The sequence below is a fragment of the Dipodomys merriami genome, unplaced genomic scaffold (genome assembly GCF_024711535.1).
Source record: "Dipodomys merriami isolate MVZ:Mamm:240054 unplaced genomic scaffold, mDipMer1.0.p SCAF_15, whole genome shotgun sequence".
In the NCBI taxonomy this organism is placed as follows: Eukaryota; Metazoa; Chordata; class Mammalia; order Rodentia; family Heteromyidae; genus Dipodomys; species Dipodomys merriami.
In genome coordinates, this window is record NW_027202826.1 from 4265001 (window position 1) to 4284371 (window position 19371).

The window sequence follows — 19371 nt, forward strand, 5'->3', positions numbered from 1 at the left end:
GAGAGGGTGTGTGTGTGAGAGAGAGAGGGTGTGTGAGAGAGTGGGTGTGTGTGAGAGAGAGGGTGTGTGTGGGGGGGAGAGGGTGTGTGTGAGTGGGTGTGTGTGAGAGGGTGTGTGTGTGGGGGGGAGAGGGTGTGTGTGAGAGAGAGGGTGTGTGTGAGAGAGAGAGGTGTGTGTGTGAGAGAGGGTGTGTGTGAGAGAGAGAGGATGTGTGTGTGGGAGAGAGGGTGTGTGTGAGAGAGAGAGGGTGTGTGTGTGTGAGAGAGAGGGTGTGTGTGGGGGAGAGAGGGTGTGAGAGAGAGAGAGGGTGTGTGTGTGAGAGAGAGAGGGTGTGTGTGTGTGGGAGAGAGGGTGTGTGTGAGAGAGAGAGGGTGTGTGTGTGAGAGAGAGGGTGTGTGTGAGAGAGAGAGGGTGTGTGTGTGAGAGAGAGGGTGTGGGAGAGAGGGTGTGTGTGTGAGAGAGAGGGTGTGTATGGGAGAGAGGGTGTGTGTGGGAGAGAGGGTGTGTGTGTGAGAGAGAGGGTGTGTGTGAGAGAGAGGGTGTGGGAGAGAGGGTGTGTGTGAGAGAGAGGGTGTGTGTGTGGGAGAGAGGGTGTGTGTGTGGGAGACAGGGTGTGAGAGAGAGGGTGTGTGAGAGAGAGGGTGTGTGTGAGAGAGGGTGTGTGTGAGAGAGGGTGTGTGTGGGAGAGAGGGTGTGTGTGGGAGAGAGGGTGTGTGTGAGAGAGAGGGTGTGTGTGTGTGGGAGAGAGGGTGTGTGTGAGAGAGAGGGTGTGTGTGGGAGAGAGGGTGTGTGTGTGAGAGAGAGGGTGTGTGAGAGAGAGGGTGTGTGAGAGAGAGGGTGTGTGTGTGAGAGAGGGTGTGTGAAAGAGAGGGTGTGTGTGTAAGAGAGGGTGTGTGTGTGGGAGAGAGGGTGTGTGTGTGGGAGACAGGGTGTGAGAGAGAGGGTGTGTGTGTGAGAGGGTGTGTGAGAGAGGGTGTGTGTGTGTGTGAGAGGGTGTGTGTGTGAGAGAGAGGGTGTGTGTGTGAGAGAGGGTGTGTGTGTGTGAGAGAGGGTGTGTGTGAGAGAGAGGGTGTGTGTGTGAGAGAGGGTGTGTGTGTGAGAGGGTGTATAGATGTGAGAGAGGGTGTGTGTGTGAGAGGGTGTGTGTGAGAGAGAGGGTGTGTGTGTGTGAGAGAGGGTGTGTGTGTGAGAGAGGGTGTGTGTGTGTGTGAGAGGGTGTGTGTGTGAGAGGGTGTATAGATGTGAGAGAGGGTGTGTGTGTGAGAGGGTGTGTGTGAGAGAGAGGGTGTGTGTGTGTGAGAGAGGGTGTGTGTGTGAGAGAGAGGGTGTGTGTGTGAGAGAGGGTGTGTGTGTGTGTGAGAGGGTGTGTGTGTGAGAGAGGGTGTGTGTGTGAGAGAGGGTGTGTGTGTGAGAGAGGGTGTGTGTGTGAGAGAGAGGGTGTGTGAGAGAGAGAGGGTGTATAGATGTGAGAGAGGGTGTGTGTGTGAGAGGGTGTGTGTGTGAGAGTGTGTGTGTGAGAGAGGGTGTGTGTGTGTGTGAGAGTGTGTGTGTGAGAGACAGCAGCCCTGCCACGTAACAGGAAACCACGCTGAGGGCTGGCGGACACCTTACCACCTCATGATCATCTGCATTAGCTCAGCACAGGAAAGAAACCTGTCGGTATGGCAGCTAATGAAGTCCGCTGTGAAGCAAGGCGTTCCTGAGTTGTTGTTATTCTCTTTCACCAGCAGAAATACCAGAGACAGACTCTCGGCCTTCACAGCTTCTGTTTGTGACACATGGAAGAGTCTGAGGTCAAAGGCAGGTGGAGCCGTGAACTGTGCTTGGATTTCCTCACTCTCACAGTCACAGAACAGAAGCGTTTAGCAGATGGACAGTGCCACGCAGGCAACATCACTGTGCTGGGCTCCAGCATGAATTCTTCATGACCCTCTAAGCAGGGGGCCTGGCTTGAGTGGCTGAACTCCAAAAGGTACCAAGATCAAAAGACAATAATTACTTCCATATTTCCTGTGGTAAGCGTAAATGAACTTTCATGATCATTTCATGATTCTGTTATATACCAAAAAAATCTGTGCCCAGCCTGCCTATACCTGATGGCAACGGAAGGCAACAGAGATGGGGCTGTTTGACTCAACCACGACACATTTGAAGTCACAGAAGGGGCTGCGTCTGGATCAACGGTACCAAACGTGCAGCGCATGACCTTACTCAAAAACAAAACTAATTTTTTTTTAATTTTTTTAAAAGAAGCTGGGGGTGTGTGGCTCAAGGGATAATGCTCTTGCCTAGAAAGGCACTGAGTTCAAGTCCCCAACACCACAATTTTTTTCTTTAATTTATAGGAGTCTATCACTCTGAGAATACTTCACTATGTGTAGCGAAGCAGAGATGCTGCGTACGCATAGACAAAGCTATTAGCTGCCATCATCTCTCCCACCTCTGTAACTAGACCGGTGGACTGTGAGCACTGTCTCAACCTTCCCTTCCCTCCTGTAGAAAATATGTATTTGGAATAAGAAGTCTCTTTCCATTCTTTCAAATTTAACTGGCGAATATATACAACAGACAAACAAGGATGTCTGATCTTCCAGTACCAGAGGCCACATTTATATTAAGTGTGAAACATATCTTTAAATTTCTAGAAGTCTTGGAAGTCTGTTGGCTTTTTTTTTTTTAAGAATTATGACCATCCGGTTGGAAAGTGACCGCTTACCTGGTGGCCGACCATTGAAATCTCTCTGGCCACTTGCTACCTTTGGTTTACAACAAAGAAAGGCTCATTCTGTAGCTATATAAAAAGACCTTCTAATAAAAAAAATCTCTTACCTGTCTCAAAGAAATATTAGAAGGATGAGTTAAGTAATGCCTTCAAAGTTACTTTTAAATGGTACTACAGAAATAGAAGACACATTACAACTGTCATTTTAGTATAGACCATAAGACTGTCCCTTGCTTGTTTTTATTAGAAAAGCTCTTTACATTTGGCGAGGGGAAGCAAAGCTACTTAAAGCAACCATTTGGGGGGCTTAAAAATGTGAGAGTAGCTAGATGGACCTTCTCCCTGATCCTCTGATCCCCTCCGAGTTCAAGCAGCCCTGGGAGACCTGAGTTTCCACAGTCAAGCTCCCAGAGTAGAAGAGAAGCAGGCAATGGCAATAAATAACCAGAAAACATCAGAGAACAAAATTGCAGGAACACATCAGCAGAGACCTTGGACAGCATGCAATTCAAACTCTTGGTTCCTCTAGTGGCAGAGTTAGACTCAGAAAGATTAAACCACATTCCAGCCATGACACAGACAGTCAGAAAACACTCTTGGCAGTCCTTAAACACAACCAAATAGCAAGAAAGAGGTGAAAAATTCTCCAGGGCCAATTTCAGCATCACTGAACTCCAAGAATGTGCTTCCTGCTCAAGTTCACATGGGGAGCATGTAGGCCCCAAGATCCTAGAGCAGGACCGACCCCTGGGTCCCAGACGCCCTCCTCACCCCAGACCACTTCCTCCCTGGATGACCCTGGACACATCTTTGTACCATGAGCCACTCCCCTGGGCAGTAAAGGACATTAGCAGGACCAGGTTACCACACTACTGTTCAGTGTTCAGCACAAGGTTGAATAATAATTGTTTGTAATGCCCCTATTAAATGAGAATTCAATAATAAAATATGTATGCTGTGTTCATTACAGTGCTTCATAAATACTGGGAAGTAGGATTTCTTCACACTAGCAGGCAAGTACTATAACGGGTATTTGATTGTTTCATCTTTGGGGCCATTACTAGGGCCTGAACTCAGAACGTGGTGTTGACTCTTAGCTTTTTCACTCAAGGCTGGTGCTCTACCACCTGATCCACACCTCTACTTCCAGCTTTATGGTGGTTGATTAAAAGTCTCATGGACTTTCCTGCACAGGCTGACTTCAAACCACAATCCTCAGATCTTAGCCTGCTGAGTAGCTAGGATTACAGGTGTGAGCCACCGGCACCCGGCATTCCTGCATCCTTACCAGACGCCAGGAGCAATGCCTTGGCTTGACTTGCTCACAGGCAAAGGGAAGAGCCAAATGCCCAGTCTATAACTACCGCCATCATGGGTGGTCTGCTGAGGGTCCAGGCCACAAACCTGTCTATTCTCAAGTGATCCTTGGGCTGAGAACTCTTTGTATGCATTTACATGTATGAGAACATGTCATGGCACACGATACATGTATAAAACCTAAATTCCAGTGTACATGGTTAAAATTATATTGCAGAACGGCTGTGTTTGTTCATTTGTATATTGTCTCAGATTGCTTATACCCTAGATCAGCCACTTGGAATGGCTGCAACCAAGATCACATGGACAAGAACATCCAAGATGCTTCTTACTATTCGTCTCAGAACACCATGCCGACCCTGCCTGGGACACTGGTAATATTACAGTGCAGATACGCTCTGAAGGGTCCAGATAGGAGGTGAGGAACACACAAGACGAGGCTCATGAGATGAGGAGGAGCCTGCCAGCTAGAAAAGGGGCCGTGGATGCATTGTACGAAGTCCTGGTCAAGAAAGGAAGAGAGGCCCTAGGGAAGCAGCAGGTCGCAGAGTGCCTCCTCAGCCTCTCCACTGCCTGTCTGGCACGGTCCATACGTGCCATTGTGTGTCGCTTCTGGGATTCAACTCTCATTAATCTCTGGGACTTTGTCCTGAATGCCAGAACAGCTATCATGTCTCAGAAAAATAATCACATCGAATTTCAGATCCCTTTGAGCTTTTCAATGTTCTGATGGAAATGAGATGTAATGGTCTCATTATGAATCCTCTCCATCCTCCATCCTGTTCAACTTCATCAGCATGTGTCACAGGATTTGTAGAAAATCGCAACGGGTTCTCTCTCCACATGTTCAAACCACACTCGGCTCCTAAGTTTTAAGGAGCACTGGATCATGAATGCAGTGGATATAAAGAATCAGGGGAAAAAATACACAAGGACCAGGCACCGAGCTGACATACGTATAATCACAGCGATGCGGGGGGCAGAGGGAGGAGGATGTCAGTTTGAGGGGGTCCCCGTTCAAGAACCTATTTGAAAACCCACTGAAAAGCAAAAGGATTGGCATGGCTCGGGTGGTAGGGCACTTGCCTAGCCAACACGCCCCCGAGTTGGATCTGCACCATCCCCACAAAAAATAAGTAAGACCAGGTGGGCTGTAGCACAGGATACCAAACTGACAGCTGGTCACATGGGAAGAGCCGGCCAAGGAGGCTGAGGCTAAAGATGAGCAGCACTGACCATGAAAGGCAGGCTTGAAAACCCGCTCATGTTGGAGCAGCAAATGGAAAATGGACAGGTGACCTCGGCCATGAGGGCCTGACCTGTTCGAGGGCAAGCCTTGCTCTTGTGAGCTCAGAGGCTGACACACATGAAGGCAAAACTCAGAAAGGCCAACCACAAATGTGCAGCATGTGCACACACGTGCACACAAGTCAGTTACCTTCTCCTCTCTGACCTAGAAGAACCGGTTATGGTCAGGTGAGCACCCAGGACAGCTCAGTCTTCAGCTTCCATCCACACGTAGCCACTTTCCTCACGGGGTATCCGAAAGCAGCCTGGAGCCAGCCCTGTTCCTTTAGCCCGGCGGTGATGGGCTTCGTGAGAACAGCCACGGTCTCAGCCCCAGCGATGCTCCAGAGAAGTAGGCAGAAACTGTCTCTGGTGCTGGAGTTTTCTTCCTTGCAGGCAAGGCAGACACAGTGGTGAATGGAGTTCCTCAGCCTCCTTCAACCACACTGGGCAGTGGTCCAGGGAGGGGAAGGCAAAGGCCAAGTCCCTCTGCAGAGCATGTCCCCCTTGCAGCCAGACTTGTGTCTTATTTCTAGACGTGGGATTAAATTAAAGAGCCATCAGGCACCAGTGGCTTACACTTGTAATCCTAGCTAACTCAGGATGTTGAAATCTGAGGGTGGTGGTTCAAGGCCAGCCTAGGCAGGAAAGCTCGTGAGACTCATCTGCGGTTAACTATCAACAAAGCTGGACGTGAAGCTGTGGCTCAAGTGGTAGAGCACTAGCTTTAAGTGAAAAAAATCTAAGAGACAGAGCCCAGGCTCTGAGTTCAAGCCTCAGTATCTGCACATACATCGGCCTGTTGCTGATAGCCCTGAGTTCAGAAGAGCTGTGCCCAGGAGACCAATGCAAGCCTCCAGCAAGCACACCCCTGTCCCAGAACTCTGCTCAGTGAGCCCATAGCAGACCCCAGCGGACATTCCTACCAGGTCAACAGACAGGCCCAGACATGTCTGCACAGCACAGCAGACATCACACAGCACTGTCCTGGGCAGCCACACAGCTCTGGAGAAAACACACTGCAATTCATCCAGCCCTGGCTCATCAGCTATGCTGGACATGTCTGAACTGTGCTTCCCAGCAAACCAGTACCCGGCCGCAGGCAGACACAAATTTCATTCACAGAGTGACCCTGGATGCAAAGAAATCGTGTGGTTTGGATTGCTGGGATCAAAATTGGATCTGCGCGGCATATTTATCATGCGCCAACCCACAACCACACCATAAATCAAGCCCCAACACTTTGTAGACATGGTGTCAGGTATAAAAGTACCTCCTTCTCTCATTCTTCACCCCCAAAACAGTTTACTTTCTTAAACATGTAGTGAAAGGCACAAAGAGTTTGATTAAATAAAGAAATGTTCCCCATGAAACAAATATTCAACATAAGCTGCCCAATAACATGCAATCTCATCCGAGCAGAAATACCCTTCCTTCCCTCACTCCTGTGGGAGGGCTGTGGGCTCCCTGGCAAGCACACCCACAGTAGCACAGAAGATAGTTGTATCTGCTCTCTGCAAAGAAGTGTGGGTGAACCCAAGAGGAGAGCTGGAGCTCAGCATGCTAGAGGCCCTGGGTTCCAACCCCAGCACACAAAAAGTAAAAGACTGCCCAGACATATCCTTCAGTCAAAATGAGTAAGACTACTATTTTAATATTTATATGTGTATCAAAGGCATTCATAGCCTTAACACGATGCATAAGATTGTACCACACCGATAATAAAGTCTCTACCCTAAGGACATTTACAATCAAAAGCACAAATAAAACAAGCCAGACTCCCACAGCTGAAGCTGAGGAGAACACGGGAGGTGGGGAGGGGTGTGGGGAGGGGGGAGATCGGTCAGGGCCTGGGCTGCGCTGGGTCTGCAGAATAGGAGAGGCAAGGCTGAGAAGGAGGCCTCAGAATGCAGGGGATGGGAAGAAGGCAGGGAGCAGTTAGGAAGTGAGGGCTGCTGTCTCTGTCATGGGGGCTAATAATGTTCAACAGACCCCCTTCTCGGGGGAATCCTGAGAGAGAGACCACAGCAGCTGTGTGTGGCCTCAGGCCGGGACTCCGCGGAGACCCTGGCTTTCATCCCGTGTGTGGTTTGGATCAAAGTCCTTTATCACTGTTGTAAACCCAGCTTCCTCATTGGCCATGGTGAGGTAAAAATACTGAAGTTTAGTACCTTGCAAGAAGACTAAATGAGATTAAATAGAGAAATTGTAGTCACAAATGACATTTTAAATTTCCAAGCAAATCTAAATCTAATCTAGTGTGTGTGTGTGTGTGTGTGTGTGTCTGTGTGTGTCTGTGTGTGTGTCTGTGTGTGTGTGTCTGTGTGTGTGTGTGGTGTGTGTATGGTGTGTGTGTGTGTGTGGTGTGTGTGTCTGTGTGTGTGTGTCTGTGTGTCTGTGTGTGTGTGTCTGTGTGTGTGTGTGTGTGGTGTGTGTGTGTGTGTGTGTGGTGTGTGTGTGGTGTGTGTGTGTATGTGTGTGTATGTATGTGGTGTGTGTGTGTGTATGTGTGTGGTGTGTGTGTGGTGTCTGTGTGTGTGTGTCTGTGTGTGTGTGTCTGTGTGTGTGTATGTGTGTGGTGTGTGTGTGTGTGTGTGTGTGTGGTGTGTGTGTGTGTCTGTGTGTGTGTGTATGTCTCTGTGTGTGTGTGTGTGTGTGTGTGTGTGTGTGTGTATGTGTGTATGTGTATGTTTTCTCCAGGGAATGAATTCCAGATCCCGGACACTGTGCCCTTAGCTTCTTCACACAAGACTGGCACTCTACCACTCTACCACAACTCCACTTCCAGCTTTTAGGTGGTTAATCAGAGATAAGAGTCTCACAGACTTTCCTTCCCTAGGCTAACCTTGACCTCAGTCCTCAGCTCTCAGCCTCCTGAGTAGCTAGACATACATGTGTGGCCACCAGCACCAGCTCTACCAGTGCTCTTCACCCACTTCCCAAATAAACTACCCCCTGACAAGAGCTACAAGGAGGGTCCAGTTCTTTCCCACCCCTTCCCTGTAGTTCAGTGTCAGGCCCCACAACCCCGCTCTTTGTTCTGCAGGTCACATGACTTGGTCATTTTTAGGAGGGGGAGAGGCACCATGACCTGCCCGGCCTGGAGGAATAAACCCCTCAGGCCTGGAAAGCTAGAAATGTATCCTGTTACTCCTTGCCGCTTTGCGGCTCACGATCCCACTGGATTTAATGTATACTTTGAACACTAAAAATGCTGTGAGAACTGCAGGCATCGCTCTCTTGAAAGCAACTGTGGAAACGTCCCCTCTCAAGGAAAGCATGGGCCCGGGTGAGTGCTCCCGCCCAGGCTGTGGTTCCGGTGGCCCTCAGGCCTCTCCGCCCGGCTTCCTCTTGCCATCCTCTCGCCATACCCCTGCTCTCTGGATAAGAGCGAGGTATCATCACTGCCTCCCTGCTCCATGAGTATTCCAAGACGCCGTAACAAGGGTGATAGGAAACGATTGTGTGTGGTTTCTCAACATTCCAACTGTGGTTAGCAACCACCCTGCTCCTGGAAGTCCTCCAATAAAAGAGCATGCGTGGTGCGTTTCAACAGTGATATACAGCAGCCACAGGGGTAATGATGGGATGAAGGTGCTCACGCACCCTCACTGCCTCTCCCTCCAGCTATCTGAGTCCCTTTGATCAGAGCACATTTCCATGGACTCCACATCCCTTCGGGTGAATTGACTGCTTCTCTCACATATAAATTAAATTTCCTAATAGTTAAAAGCCAGTGCACCAACCAAGAGAAAACCAACTCTGCCCACCTCTGCTGTGCCTGTAACAGCTCATGCTGAGCTTTGTTCAGCTCTGGTGGCTGAAGAGTGCTTCAGTTTCTGAGACACAATACAGAAAATAAAAAACCAGGTCTCATACTGAATCTAATCACTGTTGCAAGCTGATGAGGCAGCATAATATTAGTAAAAGATCTTCGGTGGAGGCCTGGGAATCTGGGCTGCCATCTTGGCTACTAGAATCTTAGCGGTCTGGTTTGTGACCTACGATCAACACACACACACACACACACACACACACACACACACACACACACACACACACACACACACACACACACACACACACACACACACACACACACACACACACACACACACACACACACACACACACACACACACACCGAGCAGACAATTAGGTAACTTTTCTCCAAAGAAACAAACAGCCTTTAGTGAAGGCCCAAGGCTGGACAAGCCCTGTCTAGGGACAAACAGACCCAAGAGCTTTAGCTGCATGGGAGACAGTGCTGAATGGCTCCGTCAGACACTCAGAGCAAAGACAGACAAAATGACAGAGACAGATACAAACACAAAGTGCTCACAAAGGCACAAAAGGGTAGAACCCTCAAATAACAAAGGGCTACTTGGAAGCTAAAAACGTAGATGCAGATTTTTAAAAATCAATGGAAGTTTTGAAAGATAGTTTGAAAGAATTGAAGACAACTTTCAGAAAACAGATCAAAGAACTATTGATAGAAATTCTTTTTAATGCTTGGAAAATTAGAAAATCAATAATAGTTAAACATGCATCAAATACAAGCCCGGAAAGAGATACTGAGACATCTGAGACATTTTCCAAATACATAAAAAAGAAAAATCTTTGCAGATTTTAAGAACTTGCATTTCCAAACTCAAAGCATCTATACATGTATAGGAAAATATACAAATATATGAAATAACCTCCACATTGATATGTAACTCCAGAATGCAAGGCACGTAAAGAAGACTCTAAAAGCTTCAAGAACACAAAAATGGGGACACCTGACAAGAAACTGTGATTCAGAATAGCATCAGACCCCACAATAACAACTGAAAACTATCATCATGGAAAGATGTCTTCAAAATGCTCAGGAAAAATGACAGTCACCTAGAATTCATCACCATGCAAATTTGAAAAGAAGACATGGGCACAAGTGCAAAGCATAAGAAAAGATCCTTCTCAGGCAAAATGCTTCTTGATGGACCAGTCCACTTCAAGACAGCCAGGTGCCACGGGCTCACACCTGTCATATCTACTCAGAAGGCCGAGATCTGAGGATCATGGTTCGAAGCCAACCCAGACTCTTATCTCCAACAAACTACTCAGAAAAGGCCGGAAGTGGTGCTGTGCCTCAAGTTGCACAGTGCTAGCCTTGAGACAAAAAGCTCAGGGACATGCCCAGGCCTTGAGTTCAAGCCCCAGGACCAGAAGAAAGGAAAGAAAGGAAAGAAAGGAAGAAAGGAAGAAAGAAAGAAAGAAAGAAAGAAAGAAAGAAAGAAAGAAAGAAAGAAAGAAAGAAAGGAAGGAAGGAAGGAAGGAAGGAAGGAAGGAAGGAAGGAAGGAAGGAAGGAAGGAAGGAAGGAAGACAAAAAGAAAGAAAGAGAGAGAGGGAGAGAAAGGCAGAGAGAGGGAGAGAGAGAGGGAGAGGGAGAGAGAGGGAGGGAGGGAAGGAGGGAGGGAAAGGAAAGGAAAGAGAGAGAAAGAGAGAGAGGAAGGGAGGAAAGAAGGGAAGGAGGATGAAAGATCAAGGAAGGAAAGAGAATGTGGAATCCAAGAGAAAAGGTGTGCTAACCCCAGATGAGGTCTCCTGGAATTTACACCTGTGCAGTCCCCTCCAGTAGGGAACAAAGATTGCGGTGAGCGACAGTGGACAGAGGTGAAGTAGGCATGTGTCCTTCCTGAGGTGAGCAACGGTGGACAGAGGTGAAGTAGGCGTGTGTCCTTCCTGAGGTGAGGCTCGAGGGACCCTCGCTCCCACCTTGGTTGCTGGCACCACTCTACCCTCATGTGGGCACTGGCCTCAGGGAATATCTGCTGCCATGATGCGGGTAGCCACAGAGAAAGGGCCACTCGGGCTCCTCAGGGAAGAACTGAGCCCGTCCCAAGGCCACCCGAGTGAGCTTAGAAGCCCCTTCTCCTGTCAAGCCAAGCTCCCAGGCGCCTCCTGGGAACCATCCAGCTGACTGCCAGATTCCTGAGACACAGACAACATGAGAAAAATAAATGTGTGTCCTGTAAGCCACGAAAGTCTAGGCGATATGTTTCATTGCAATAGACAACTAATCCATAGGAAAGAAATGAAAAGAATTCCCAAGACCAGAAAGCCCCAGAGTCATGAGGTTGCCTAAACGGCATCCATCTAGAGCCGAGCAGGGCAAAGCACCTGCGTGGCAAGTGTAAGGCCCTGAATTCTGCATAAATGAACTCGTGCAGACCCCTGTTCTGCATAAACTAATTAATCAATTGATTTGAGCAGGAAGTTGGAGGACTTTAGGAACGATCTCTCTGGAGCAAGTGAAAAACTGATAGATATTTTACATATTTTATGGTAGAGAGAAATTGCATTCTCTTAGTTCAAGACAAACATGCATTATGTTATAGCCACAAGCATTCTGCTTCAAACTAACGTGTCAATCATTGCACAGAAAATTAAGCAAAAGAGAAATTAAAAGTATTAACTCTAGGAAAAAGAAATGTAAAGAACATATCCAAGTCAATTATGAATATTTGTATAATATCCAAATAATATAATAATATATTGTAAAAGAGATACAACCTGATTTATCCCCAAATTGTGATAATTCTGCAAATGTTAAGAAATCAAAAGTTATATGGCAGAGAGACACAGTGGAAGAATAGTTTATGAAAGCTGAAATGTAGGAGCCAGTGGCTCATGCCTATAATCGTAGCTACTCAAAAGGCTGGAATCCAAAGGACCAAGATTAGAGGCCAGCCCAAGCAGAAAGTCCATGAGATTCCATATCCAAAATAACCAGCAAAATGTAGGATTACAGGCAGTCAAATAGTAGAGCATCAGCTATAAGCAAGCCAGCCAAGTAAGCATAGGTCCAGAGTTCAAAACCCCCAATACCAGCAAAAAGAAAAAACATGGGACCTAGGTCCCATGGTTTCCCTTATTTGCAATAACTAGTATATGTCTGAGATAAGCAGAAACGGTCAGATAAGTTGATGTTAGGCAAAATGAACCCCAAGATAAGGACTCAAATGGTTTTTCTTTCTTGCTATTGTTTCTAATGTATTTATAAGATGATTTCTTTGTTGCTTTGTATGTCCCTCCCCCATGGTATAACCCCTGTTTTTACTGTATTTGATGTTGGTATAATTTGGGGAAGGGAAGGGGGAAAAAATGTTTAAATAGGGATACAGGTGGACCCATTCCAACAATGAGGGGTACAAGACGTTATGTCGAAAACGAACTTTACAATTTTGTGGGGGGGAGGATGGGGTGGGAGGAGGTGGGGGGAGTATGGGAAGGGATGGGAAGGGGAAAAAAATAAGAGGCAACAATGCTTGATAAGAAATGTACTCATTACCTTGCTCATGTATTTATAACCCCTCTGTAAGGTATTTTCACAATTTAAAAAAAACAATACCAATGACATACAAAAAAAAGAAAACAACTGAAATGTATCTTCTATAGTAGAAAGCCAATAGTCATGTCTAAAAGATAAAGACATTGCAGAGTAAAGAAGCTATGGAAAATTTAGATATTAATACAGGTTAACAGCTAGAAAGAACTGAAAGTGGTTGACGTGAGGAGTAGAAACTGAGTGTGGGGTGCACTGGGGTCATGTAATGTTCTTCCTAAAATGTTGTCATTTTCCTCGTCTTGAAAACATTGACTAAAACACGACTTTAACTTATTGTATGTACCTACCATAGGGCAAAATCAATAAGCAATGTCTGCAATGAATAAATCACAGAAAATTCCGAATGTCAGTAGCCACCAGCTAATACCAAGGATAAAAAATAGTGGAGCGGAGCACTGGTGGCTCACGCCTGCAATCTGAGCTATTCAGGAAGTTTGAGATCTGACAACTGGTCCAGAGAAGACAAATCAGATAGACACCTGACTCCAGTTAACTAGCAAAAAGCCAGAAATGGAGGTATGGCTCAAGTGCTAGAGCACAACCTTGACCGAAGAAAGCTAACCAAAGGCATGAAGACCTGAATCCAGGCCCTAGTACTGACTCACACTCACACACACACACACACACACACACACACACACACACACACACACACACACACACACGTTAAACATGGTTTCCTCTGGGACACGGGGATGGGAATGATATTTGTTGCAGCATGATAAACAATCCCAAAATAGAAAAGCTTAAAACATGAATCAAGATTTCAAGCAGAAGCAATGCAGGCATCAAATTTTTAATGTGCTTTTATTCATTCGTGGTGTTTTGCAAAGTTGCTGTCAGTCCCTGGGAATAAAAGAGGAGGGAGAGGGAGAGAGGGAGGGAGGAAGGGAGAGAGGAAGAGAGAGAGAGAGAGAGAGAATATCATGAAAATTAAGGAGACTGAGGGCATAGAGCATTGTCTAAAGAATCTCCACCCTTTCCAAGGCTGAAATCCAGGAACAAGCAGGAGACAGGAAAGCCTGGCTGGTGACACAGTGACACAGCTAGCCCTGCTCGGCACCTCCAGCAGGAAGGCTTCCTTGGGAGCCTGCCCAGATGAGTAATTTAGACATCTCAGGATGATGGTGGAAACAGGCAGCCATTTACTACATGGCTCCTACATGTTTCCAACGCCACCTAACGCCTCCACCAGGCTTGAGCATGACTCACGCTGGAGCAGCAGGCCAGGGGCTCACACAGCCACCTGACATGTGTGACAGAAGAAGTGCCCTTCCCTGGCCTCTCCTGAGACCATCCCAAGACAGAGGCCTGACACCTTAGTGTTCAAAATCAAGTGACCGCCTCGGGTTGGTTGGCTTTGGAGCCAGAGACAGGTAACATTTTTAAGGGCTGTGTCCCAGAACTCTCCACAGCCCCAGCATAAGCCTTTCTTACCGAGAAAAGAGCTCCCTAGAAAACAAGTTTGCTCTGTGTAGGTTATGGTGACTTTGAAATTGATTTCTTTATTTTCTTCCTCTTCAATTTCTTTGGCTATGTTTTGCTTCATGCTTTTATCTGGAATTCTACTGTAGTGATGCTTAAAAAAAATGTAAACTAAGCTGAAGTATTTCTATTCTCTATGTCAGTCTTGATTGATTAGCCATTACAAATGGAAAGAAATAGAGCAAGAATGCGGGCAGGTAATAACCCACAATTACCAGCAGGTAATGAATGCCAGGACCCACCTGTCCTGCATGAAATCTTTCCTGGGTGCAGTAACATTCTCTCTGTTGAAGGTATTTATGTAAAATAACATGACCAAAAATAAAAACGCAAACATTAGGCCTGGTGCTAATGGCTCATTCCTAAATCATAGCTACTCAGGAGGCTCAAATAAGAGGAACTTGGTTTGAAGCTAGCCAGGGCAGTCAACTCTGAGCAACTCTTATCTCCAGGTAACCTAAAGAGTGGTGGGGAGAGACGAGGAGAAGGAAAGGGAAGAGAAGAGAGAGGAGATAGGAAGAGTGCTGCATGTGTTCAGAGAGTGACCAGGAAGCCAGTGTGGTTGGAGCTGTGTCAGGACTGGAAAACAGGCCAGAGCCAGTCCTTCGGGTCACGGTGGGGACCACAGACTGTTCTTGGTGAGATGGAAAAGCCCTCAGAGCTTGCCAGAAGACAATGGCAAGACTAGTGCTTTAGTAACACAAGGCCAGAAGAACTGTAGCCAGCGCGTGAAACTAGGATCGCAGCAGTCAGACCAGGGAGGGTCGTGGAAAGACAATGTGGTAACTCGAGATCACCCCGGCAGGAGAGGACGGGATCCCAGACCCATTACTCAGGGTGACATGGAGCCGAATGCCACGTGTTAGAATGGAGATGAGTTCAAATCATTGATGTTTGCATCATGATGATAGCTCAAGAGGCAGCTATCAGGAAGGACACAGTTCAAGTCCAGCCAGGCAAAAGAGATAGCAAGACCTCCATCTTAACACAAAAGCAGATGCAATTGTACATACCTGAAATCCCAGTTACACAGAGGTGAACCTGGGAAGATTATCCTTGGAGGCCTAAAAAGTGAATAAATAAATAACTGTAAAGCAGGAAGCAACTAAATCATGGCTTGAGTGGTAGCAACAGCTGTCTAGCATGTACAGAGCCTCAAGTTCAAACTCAAACACTGTGTAACTATTTAAAAACAGTAAATGCAAAATGCTTCACATCTCAGTAGGGTGCCTATCACGAACAAATATTCTTTTAACATTCTAAATTGAGGGACAGGTTTTTCCTTTGACACGTTTAATGCTCTCCTCCTTATGCCGCCATCTAGTCCACATTCCTGAAGTAAAGCCCAACGCAAAATCAAGGTGACCATCACTTAGGTTGAAAAACAAATCAATTCAAATACCTGAAATTGAAGACAGAAAAAATTAATAGTTCCTGAGACCTCAATGGTTCCTGGAATTTCCCACATGCTGATGACAGCAGCAGCTGGGGAGACACTCACAGCTGGGGAGATGCTCACAGCTGGGGAGAGGCTCACAGCTGGGGAGACGCTCACAGCTGGGGAGAAGCTCACAGCTGGGGAGACGCTCACAGCTGGGGAGACGCTCACAGCTGGGGAGACACTCACAGCTCACAGCTGGGGAGACGCTCACAGCTGGGGAGAGGCTCACAGCTGGGGAGAAGCTCACAGCTGGGGAAACACTCACAGCTGGGGAGAGGCTCACAGCTGGGGAGATGCTCACAGCTCACAGCTGGGGAGAGGCTCACAGCTGGGGAGATGCTCACAGCTCACAGCTGGGGAGAGGCTCACAGCTGGGGAGATGCTCACAGCTCACAGCTGGGGAGACGCTCACAGCTGGGGAGACGCTCACAGCTGGGGAGACGCTCACAGCTGGGGAGAGGCTCACAGCGGGGGAGACGCTCACAGCTGGGGAGATGCTCACAGCTGGGGAGAAGCTCACAGCTCACAGCTGGGGAGACGCTCACAGCTGGGGAGAAGCTCCCAGCTGGGGAGAAGCTCACAGCTGGGGAGACGCTCACAGCTGGGGAGAGGCTCACAGCGGGGGAGACGCTCACAGCTGGGGAGACGCTCACAGCTGGGGAGACGCTCACAGCTGGGGAGATGCTCACAGCTGGGGAGATGCTCACAGCTGGGGAGAAGCTCACAGCTCACAGCTGGGGAGAAGCTCACAGCTGGGGAGACGCTCACAGCTGGGGAGAAGCTCCCAGCTGGGGAGATGCTCACAGCTGGGGAGACACTCACAGCTCACAGCTGGGGAGAGGCTCACAGCTCACAGCTGGGGAGATGCTCACAGCTGGGGAGAAGCTCACAGCTCACAGCTGGGGAGACGCTCACAGCTGGGGAGAAGCTCACAGCTGGGGAGAAGCTCACAGCTGGGGAGACACTCACAGCTCACAGCTGGGGAGAAGCTCACAGCTGGGGAGACGCTCACAGCTGGGGAGAAGCTCACAGCTGGGGAGACGCTCACAGCTGGGGAGAGGCTCACAGCTGGGGAGACGCTCACAGCTCACAGCTGGGGAGACGCTCACGGCTCACAGCTGGGGAGACGCTCACAGCTGGGGAGAAGCTCACAGCTGGGGAGAAGCTCACAGCTGGGGAGACGCTCACAGCTCACAGCTGGGGAGACGCTCACAGCTGGGGAGACGCTCACAGCTGGGGAGAAGCTCACAGCTGGGGAGAAGCTCACAGCTGGGGAGACGCTCACAGCTGGGGAGAGGCTCACAGCTGGGGAGACGCTCACAGCTCACAGCTGGAGAGACGCTCACAGCTCACAGCTGGGGAGAGGCTCACCACTGGGGAGAGGCTCACAGCTGGGGAGAAGCTCACAGCTGGGGAGACGCTCACAGCTCACAGCTGGGGAGAGGCTCACCACTGGGGAGAGGCTCACAGCTGGGGAGAAGCTCACAGCTGGGGAGACGCTCACAGCTGGGGAGAGGCTCACAGCTGGGGAGACGCTCACAGCTCACAGCTGGGGAGACGCTCACAGCTGGGGAGAAGCTCACAGCTGGGGAGAGGCTCACAGCTCACAGCTGGGGAGAGGCTCACAGCTGGGGAGACGCTCACAGGTGAGAACAAGGTGAGCAGCTTCTCAGAGGACAGGCTGCTAACCCCCTCTGCAGACCAGTAGAAGCAGCTCGGGAAGTTGCCCTGCCCACTCCATCCCCCGGGTTTCATGCTCCAGGGGCTCACTGACCACACAGCAGGGCGGTGAGGCCTCCCCTCCTAGATCCTGGGCTTTCCTTATTATGTATGCGAAATGGTGGCGCAGCACCTCCATTTTTCCACGGAGGACAATTCCGTGAGGTCTCTCCGGCCTAGCCAAACCCCCAAACAGGACTCCCCTCCTTACTCCCTTACGCCATCACCACAAGAAAGCTAAACCAATTAGAGAGTACATAATAAGCCAATTAGTGGTTCCTTCCTTTTCTTAATGAGTGTGAAATGCGTGCCTGCTCAAATTACAGCTCATTTGGAAAGATTCTCTGCTCCACTACTACCACTACAATTTGGCATTCTTTCATCTCTTTCAGAATCAACAGCTTCCCTCAGAGCGGCTGAGCCTCTGACCATGCAGCCATGAGGACCGGCTGGTCCTCACAAGATGCTCGTTCACCCTGCAGCCCAGCCTCAGGACCGGCTACGAGTGCCACCGCGAGGACACGGCACAGCCAGGAGCAAGCCAGCCCACACCCTCAAGATGAAGCACTTCTCTACCTGACTTTTCAGATGAGCAGGCTTTGAACCCCATATTTCTAAAGCTTCCAACATTATCTTGCTGCCAACAGAGATTAATCGATACATTTTGTTGGGCTCTTTGTCATAATCCATCCACTAAACTCAAGTATGAAAAAGCAAAATCTGAGAACTGAGATCCTAGCCATGGATTAAGGGAAGAGAAACTCTAGTGTCCAAAGAAAACAACAAAACGAGGAGGAGGAGGAGAAGGAGGAGGAGGAGGAGGAAAAGAGAGGGAGAGAGGGAAGGAAGGAAGGAAGGGAGGGAGGGAGGGAGGGAGGAAGGGAGGGAGAGAAATTTTTATAACTTTTTCAACATTTATTTTCACCAAACAACTCATTAAATCACTGTAAAAGTCAAAGTCAACGCATATGGCTGCATATGACAGTTTAAATTCTAGAAAGAGTTATAAGTCAAGTTAAACTCATAATATATAATGTAGTCTGGTGTCTCCCCTATGAATTACAACATTTTTATTACAGCCCAACTGCAAATTACCAACTTGTTCCCTGTCCTGCCAATCTCTTGATTAAATGAGGAAGTGCTAGGCATTGTGAAAATATATTATGGTAGAAGATGACTCTATCATTTGTCCCAGTTATTTCTACATCCTTATTTAAAGCTTTATCACTCAAGCAGCTGGCCCAAACCGAATTGTTGATTTAGCAAAGTGATAGCAGAAAGGATGAAGTAGAAAAAAGGAGGGATCGCTTCAGAAGGGCCTGTTTTCTATCGTGGTTGTCTTGTGTGTCTCAGTCGATCTTTCTCTAATATTTGTGAAGCTTCAATACGTTCAGCTTCTATTTTGATCACTTCAACCTCTTCTCTTCAAAGTTGTCCTTACTTTACAGGCCTTATTCTCCTGGGCCCAACTTGAGGGTATTTTATTTTGTGTCTTACACTGATAATGGGGTGATAACTTGCACCCATCAAGTTTTCCCATAAAATGGTTTAATGTTTTGAAGAATTGCCAATATGTCAGCTGAAGGAGTGAATCAAGTGGCATCACTCCACATTTCTCTGAGAGCCACAGTGCATTAGGTCCTTATAAGAACTTACTAAAACATTAGCTTCTCTTAGGAACCTGAATCCTAAAACTGACATACCCACTGATCAATTAATTTTACTTTTATTTGCATCTTATTTTATTTTTTTTTTGGGGGGGGGTCTGGTCATGGGGCCTGAACTCTGGGCCTGGGCGCTGTCCCTCAGCTCTTCAGCTCAAGGCTAGTGCTCTACCACTTGAGCCACAGCACCACTTCCGGCTTTTTTTCTTTTTGCTTATGTGGTGCTGAGGAATCAAACCCAGGGCCTCAGGCATGCAAGGCAAGCGCTCTACCACTGAGCCACCTTCCCAGCCCCCTTATTTGCATTTTAATCAGTGTTATATTTACTTTCTTAGTGGTAACACA